At 38.5% G+C, this 7,252-nt stretch overlaps 1 long non-coding RNA gene across 2 annotated transcripts; it reads left to right on the forward strand.

Moving 5' to 3' along the window:
* The first annotated feature begins 3,985 nt into the window (after positions 1-3,985).
* On the forward strand, positions 3,986-5,264 carry LOC131229640 (uncharacterized). Of its 2 annotated transcripts, none has more exons than XR_009163503.1 (4): positions 3,986-4,481; positions 4,606-4,691; positions 4,785-4,863; positions 4,975-5,264. It is a non-coding gene; the product is annotated as an uncharacterized LOC131229640 (long non-coding RNA). The 2 variants fall into 2 exon arrangements; XR_009163512.1 differs by having other exon boundaries at positions 4,799-4,863.
* Positions 5,265-7,252: the final 1,988 nt, after the last annotated feature.

Below are 7,252 nucleotides of genomic sequence, written 5' to 3' on the forward strand. Positions count from 1 at the left end.
GTCTTGATTGATGCACATGTGCACTATGCATATGGGGGATGTGTGCATGTGTGCTCCACCTTCTTCTTCGTCTTTTTTTTTTTTTTGCATTGATTCAGGTAGGGGTGCCGTCACTTGTGTGCTTTTTGAATAAGGTTGATGCTGTTGATGATCTAAATCTACTGGAACTTGTAGAGATGAAACTCCGTGGTATGTGCTATGACCGTTGTCATTCATTAATTTATTTATTAATGTTTTGGTTGTGAGGCATCCTATTATGCTTGTTTGAGAGAAACTGCTTTGTTTGTTAAACAGCAATAGCTACTTGTAATATATGATTTTGTTGATGGTTGTTGTCACATATTTGAAGATCTGCTGTATTGTATTTATATGTGGTGTCCTCAGGTCTTACATGAACTAATTGATGACTTCAATTGGACATGCTAAATTTGGATGATTAGTGATTAATATACTATCCTATCAACCATTTCTCAAAGCACTTGCATCCATCAATAGCTATCTATCATCCTTAGCTTTTGAGCTCTTCTAGTGGGGTCGTAATTGGTTTTGTTTCACAATAAACCAAACTTTACAACTAAGCTAACAATGGGCTTCTTTCAAAGGATCAAAATTGATAGCACTCTTACCTAAAAAGTATTAAAGGTCTTTAAAGTCCTTTATCTTAAAATTTGGAGAGAGATTTTTCAAAATTTTCACATATCCTACAATACCACTTGTGATGATAAAATTATCTATGTCAACAACACAAAGTTTCATTTATATATTTTTTCCCAAAAGTGCATGTATTAGTAAAAGGGAAAATAAAATCACTTGAAGAAAGTATTCTCTAACCTTTGTAACCAAGCTTCACATGCTTGTTTTAGATTATGGAGTGCCTTTTTTGGTTTGCATGCATGCCTCAGCTTCATATGATCATAAAATTCCATAGGTTGATCAATATATATTGCTTCATCAATTTATCATTTAAGATTTTTTTCCCACACCCATCTATATATTGAAGTATCCAATTATCTGTTGCCACCAAAGCCATAATAATGTATACACTTAAGATTTTAGTTATGTGATTAAACTTTTTCATCATAATTTTCTCTATAGCTTTAAGATTTAGCTATCAAATGTATCTTGTAAAGCTGCACTTCAACTGTAACATTTTACTTTAACTTGTATATCCACTTGTAATTAATAACTTTCTTTTCTTTTAGTAAGTTAGCTAAGTTCAATGTTATTTTTTAGTGCAATCATCTTTTCATCTATGACTTATTGCTAATTCTCTCCACCTGATTACATAACTCACTATGAGAAAACGTGTTTTTGCTTACGGAATTATGCTGTTGATGAGAAAGGGAAGTTTATTTTTCTCTTGAGAGTGATTTTCAAGATGTTTGCCTAGTCTTTTTTGATGCCTTTCTCACCTTTTTAACCATCATCTTACAATCCCACCTAACATTTAAATTGCATGGGCTGAGATCTGGTTGATCATTGTGGCTGAACTATCACAGCATGCACCAAAGTGCATTTTGGATTCAGATGAGAACTCGAGAATGAAATTAATTACCGGGATTTTTTTTCTTTATTTGACATAGCTGAAGTTAACAAGGAATGAAAGTGTGGCATTTCCAATATGTAAACATACTTCTGTTGAGTGACTGATGGCTTGTATGCCATTGATGGTCTGTAGGAAACACTAGATCCTAGTCCATTGACTTTGACATACAATTTTTGTAAAGTGCCATTGACTTGAATGTTTTTAATTTATGTTTTTATCATATTTGTTGTCAATGAAAGAGTTAGCACTCTCACAAGCTACTAGCCTTACCCCTAGATAACTAAAACCATAGCATGGGGTCTTTTTGTTCCATCATCAAGACAAAAGCTGTTGGAATTACTCCTAGTTGGTAGAACAGAAATACTCTAGCCACCTAAAAGGCTACATGCCAGCTTATCTGTGCTTTCTGGTTTTGTAACTGATCTAAATGCTTGTTGATACTTTTTTAATTGCAGTACGTCTATGGTTTCTGGGCAATATATATTGATTGGGTGTTGTTGTTCTGATTATATATTTCTTATCCAGAGCTTAAAACACAACCCAAATGGGAGGTTTGTTGTGGTTTGTGGGGATGGAGAATACATCATATATATAGTTTTGGCCTGGAGAAATAGATCCTTTGGTTCAACGTTGGAATTTGTTTGGTCATCAGATGGAGCATATGTAGTTAGGGAAAGTACATCAACGATTAAAATTTTTGAGATCACATATAACAATGGTGAAGGCTATTGTTGTTCTTAATAGCAAGGAGGGAGTTAGTGGCACTGTGTACTTCACTTAGGAAGGACATGGCCCAACTACAGTGACTGGAAGCCTCTATGGTCTTAAACCTGGGCTCCATGGCTTCCATGTCCATGCTCTTGGTTACACAATAAATGGCTATTTGTCGACTGGTCCACATTTTAATCCTGCTGGCAAAGAGCATGGTGCTCCCGAGGATGATAATTGCCATGCGAGTGATCTTGGGAATGTCACAGTTGGGGAGGATGGTACTGCTACTTAATTTCACCGTTGTAGACAGTCAAATTCCTCTCTCTGGACCAAATTCCATTTCTTTCTTTTTCCTCATTTCTTTTTAGTTCTAGGCATCACACAAAGCTGGATACTCCAACTGGTTAGAAGTATACTGGATATTAGATGCATCATAAACCTATTGTTTTGAAAATGTAGGCTGAAACTGACAGGGAAGCAGGAGGAAACAAGGAATCATCAGTGAAGTTTAAGTCCAGCTAGTCCGTTAACCATTGTCTACTTATAGAGACTTAGAAGTGTTAACGTAAGAACAGATACAGAGCAATAATTTATTTATTTGTATGGGGTTTTGACAAATCTCTTGATGTGGATCAGGTGAAGTTCTATAAATCCTTTACCTTTATGAGTGTATGCATGTGCTTGTACATAGTAGGTTTTGTACTTGGGAGTACTTCACTAGGGGTGTTAGACAACTTTATCTGAAGGAATGCTACTCTTGGACCTGCATCCATGGTCATTCACATGTGTAGAGTTGGCACACGTGCATGGTCCAAATTTCTTTTGTCCTTTTTGTCCTTTTTTTTGTTAGTAATTTGTCTGTTATACCAAATCTTGCTAGTGACATTTTCGGTCACTGACCAATGGTCTCACTTGTACAATTCGAAAATCGAAATAGTACTCTGTAATCCTTCAGATAGAACAATGTATAATACATGTTGTACATCTTGCATACCAATTGTTGGATGAATTACCTCAATAAAGAACGTTTTGTGTGGATCTCACTTGTGGGACCATCTTTCTCTATCGATGAGTGGGCACACATGGATGTATGGTTGAAGACTATACCATTGATACCCCTTTGGATAAAAGTAGAGCTGGTCTAACCATTTAAACTTTTCTTTCATCATTATGTATTTTTACACCTTATAAATTTGATGAACTTTAACCATTTTTGCTTTTAGCCCTGTTTGAGGGATACCATTCCGATGATAAAAATGCAATTGCCAAAGTAATTTTCAGTCTGTCCAGATACATAAGGATCCATCAGGACCCGTTTGGCCGGGGTGGATTGGAAGGGATTGAATGGTATTGAGGTGGATGGCATGGATTTCTAGGTAATGATGGTGTTGTCAGTGGATTGTCTTGAGATCCATGGGATTGCTGTATCCCTGGACTGCTATATCCAGTCTGTTTGGCACGCCCGGCCAATCCCGGGATTAAACCTTCCCATCCCTTTCAATCCCCTCGAACCAAACACGTCCCAGGTAAATTTGAAAGTATTAGGGTGGATTAGATGGGATTTAAAAGTAATGATGGTGATGTCAGTGGATTGTTTTAAGATCTATGGGATTGGGATCAGATCACCGGCTCTATTTGGCATGCCATGCCAATCCCGGGATTTAACTTCCAATCCCTTCCAATACCATCCAATCCCTTCCAATCCGACCGGCCAAACGGGCCCTCAGAGGGATGTTTCAGATCATCAAAATATACAATCATGTGTGCTTGGCTTGTCCATAATTGCTTGAGCCAAGAAATGGACCTCAACCACTAATTATCCTTATATCGAATGCTTACACAGATGCATTGAGGTCGGAAAGCCTCGAGCTTGTGCAACCCAGCTCTCTTACAGTCCACACAGGCCTGGATAGAAGGTGTGCAATATCCAAGCTTTCCATCAGGTGGTTCCCCATTTCTTAATGCCACGGTCCAAAAATCAGGCAAGTCCACTCCATGTAAGGATCACCAAAAGCAAGGGCTCCACACCCTTGGCTTTTTATTTTTATTTTTCTTACCAATCTTCATTACTTTAATATAACGAAGGGTTTCCATAATGTTTGACTTGTATTATGTATTTATCTTTGGTTGTAAGATGCTTATTCAAAGTGGAAGTAACTATATAGAGTGTAGGCTCAGGGGTCCACAATGCTTACATGGATGCATGATCAAAGCTGCTCATCAGGTACAAGCCACTATATGGCTTTCCTTGTGCTGAATTCAGGTCCATCCATAGTGAGTTGCATGCTAGTTAATGTTTCTCTAAAAAGGCTCATATTGAGTTGCATGCTATGATGCTTATGATGCAGTTTTATCCTTGAAGAAAAAGGGAAGAAAAATCTGTCCACATATAAAAAAAATTCCATAGCTATTCTCCTCCATCTGCTAGTTACATGTATTTATTGGTTCCTTTTATTTTATATTAAATTTGTTTTTTGGTTATTTTATTTTGTTTTGTAAACTTTTGTCTTTACGTTGGTAATTGAAGGTGGAGCATTTGAGGTGGAGCATTGGTAATAGAGGGAGGCTTTGCTGCTTCATATGGGGATGGATATGGACTTCATTCGGTATGGTTGTTTTTGTAGGAAATATTTATGACTGAAAATTTAATTTTAGATACTGTAACTCAGATTATGAATGTACATACTATTTTATTACCTGACCTCTATGTATGGCAGGGTGATGTTGACAAAGGTCCTCTATATGGCATGAGTTCTGGTTCTTGGGGTGCATTTGAGAAGTCTCACCTCGGGCGTCGCTGAAATCCATTGATTTTTTTTTTTCCCTTCTGCTTTTCCTTGTGTCTCAATCTGTAAATTTTCTGTCTATTATGTAACTTTTCATTCTCAGGCCCCCCTGTAAATGAGGCTGGTTGTAAATGATTTACAGGTTGTGTTTGAATGCTAATTTAAGCCTGTAAAGGTCTTTTGATTTAGAAGATTTAACCTAGTAGAATTTTTAATTGTTTCGATTATTTTTTCTTTTACATTGTAAATGATTTACTAGCGTTTTAAACAGATTTTACCAGCATTTTTTAATCTCTCATTAGCATTTGTTGCAGCTTTTTACTGGCGTTTGTTGTTACTTTTACCAGCATTTGTTGCAAAATTTACCTGCGTTCCTCATATTTTTTACCGGCGTTTTTAAAGTTTTTACTAGCGTTTCGTACAGTTTTTTTTGGCGCTTCATACTATTTTTATCGGTGCTTTTACAGTTTTAACTGGCAGTCAGTAGAGTCGCTGGTAAATGATAATAAGTGCCGGTAAAGGCCAACTTTTAGTGGCAGCCACCAAAAACGTCGGTAAAAATGGATGAACGCTGGTGAACTATACAGCGACGCCCCCCTTTTGCGGCAGTTGCCCGACCGCCGGTAATTGTTATACCGGCGGTTTTTAGGACTTTTAGGGGCGGTTTGGCCACTGGTAATTCCTATTTTTCTTGTAGTGATTAGTGATAGAATATCCATATACTTATTGAATTTGCATCTGGACTAAATATTTGAATATTGATAATTAGGATTTTGTGCGATCCATACCCTCCATGGAAGGATTACCTTGATTTTGCCAGAGTTTCCAAGTAAACGGCATGCTACTTGTGTGGTTTGATTTGTAATCCCTCCCTCTCAGAAAGACTTGTCTAGTCAATACGACTCACAACGACTTTGTCTGGCCAGTCATGTGTGCGTGCACTTGGTCCGGCCCAATCGTGTGTGTCTGTGTGCACACGCACGTGTGCATGTGCATGCATGACTTTGCTGTTTTGTTTCCCATTTTTAGTACTCATAAATGTAATTATTTCACACACTTTTGCTAAGCCTAAAAGAACAATTTATATTCATCTAAGTCTTCGAGTCAAGTTGTATCTAAGTCTTTGAGTCAACCCAAGCTGAATGAACATGGAGTTTAGTTGAGATTATGGGTTTTCAAACTATGCTACCATGATTTGTTCGCCATGTAGGCTCTGCAAGTGTGCAGTGGTAATGAACATAATTAGGAATGTAAATGAAGGCTGTGACTACCCTATTCTCACTACAAGAAAAAAGGCCTTAGCCGACCGATGGGGCAACTCTTTGCCGGCGGCCAGTTTTAACGGCTGCCGGCAGGTCCCTATATATAAAAGAAAAAAAACTAACCTAATTCCCTCTCTCACACAACTCTCTCTCTCTCTCTCCCTATCTCTGCCGCTCCCTCTCTACTCACTCTTCCTCTCCCTCCCTCTGCCGCTTCCTCTCTGCTCGCTCTTCCTCTCCCTCCGTTTGCCGCTCCCTCTCTCTGCCTCTCCTTCTCTGTCTCTGGCCTCTCCCTCTCACGCACTCTCCCTCTCCCTCCCCCTCCCTCTCTCTCCCTCTGCCTTTCCCTCTCTGCTCGCTCTCCCTCTCACTCTCCATCTCCCTCTTACTCTCTCTCTCTCTCTCTCTCTCTCTCTCTCTCTCTCTCTCTCAAAACCCTAGTCCTCTCTTTCTCTATCTCCTCGACCCTCTGATGCAACATCAGGTATCTCTCTCTCTGCTCGATCTACCGCACATTAAGGAGCATTCTGCTGCAACATCAGGTCTCTCTCTCTCTCTCCTTATCTATTCATATCAATTTGGGCATTTTTTGGCATTTTTTAATCCTTCAAGTAACATTATGCAATGATTTGTGTATTGAGAATTTTTGAGTTTCGAATCCCTAATTAGGGATTCGTAGTGTCGATTCCCTAATTGTAGATTAGTGTAGAGGTGTTGTCTAAGAGAAGATAGTCACGTATCAGAGGTCCATTTGCATGAAGATGTTGATATCTTAGTCCGTGAGCCTATAGTATACATTTGGTTATGCATTATATAAGATGTTGAAGTTGGCCGGCCATCATTGATCAAATAGACTACATTGTTTGGATCGGTGGCATTATGCATTATGTGATCTGGTTGCTGCAAACCTTAAGCATATTGTGGCTGCTGAAACCACCAATAAAATG

The sequence above is a fragment of the Magnolia sinica genome, chromosome 2 (genome assembly GCF_029962835.1).
Source record: "Magnolia sinica isolate HGM2019 chromosome 2, MsV1, whole genome shotgun sequence".
In the NCBI taxonomy this organism is placed as follows: domain Eukaryota; kingdom Viridiplantae; phylum Streptophyta; class Magnoliopsida; order Magnoliales; family Magnoliaceae; genus Magnolia; species Magnolia sinica.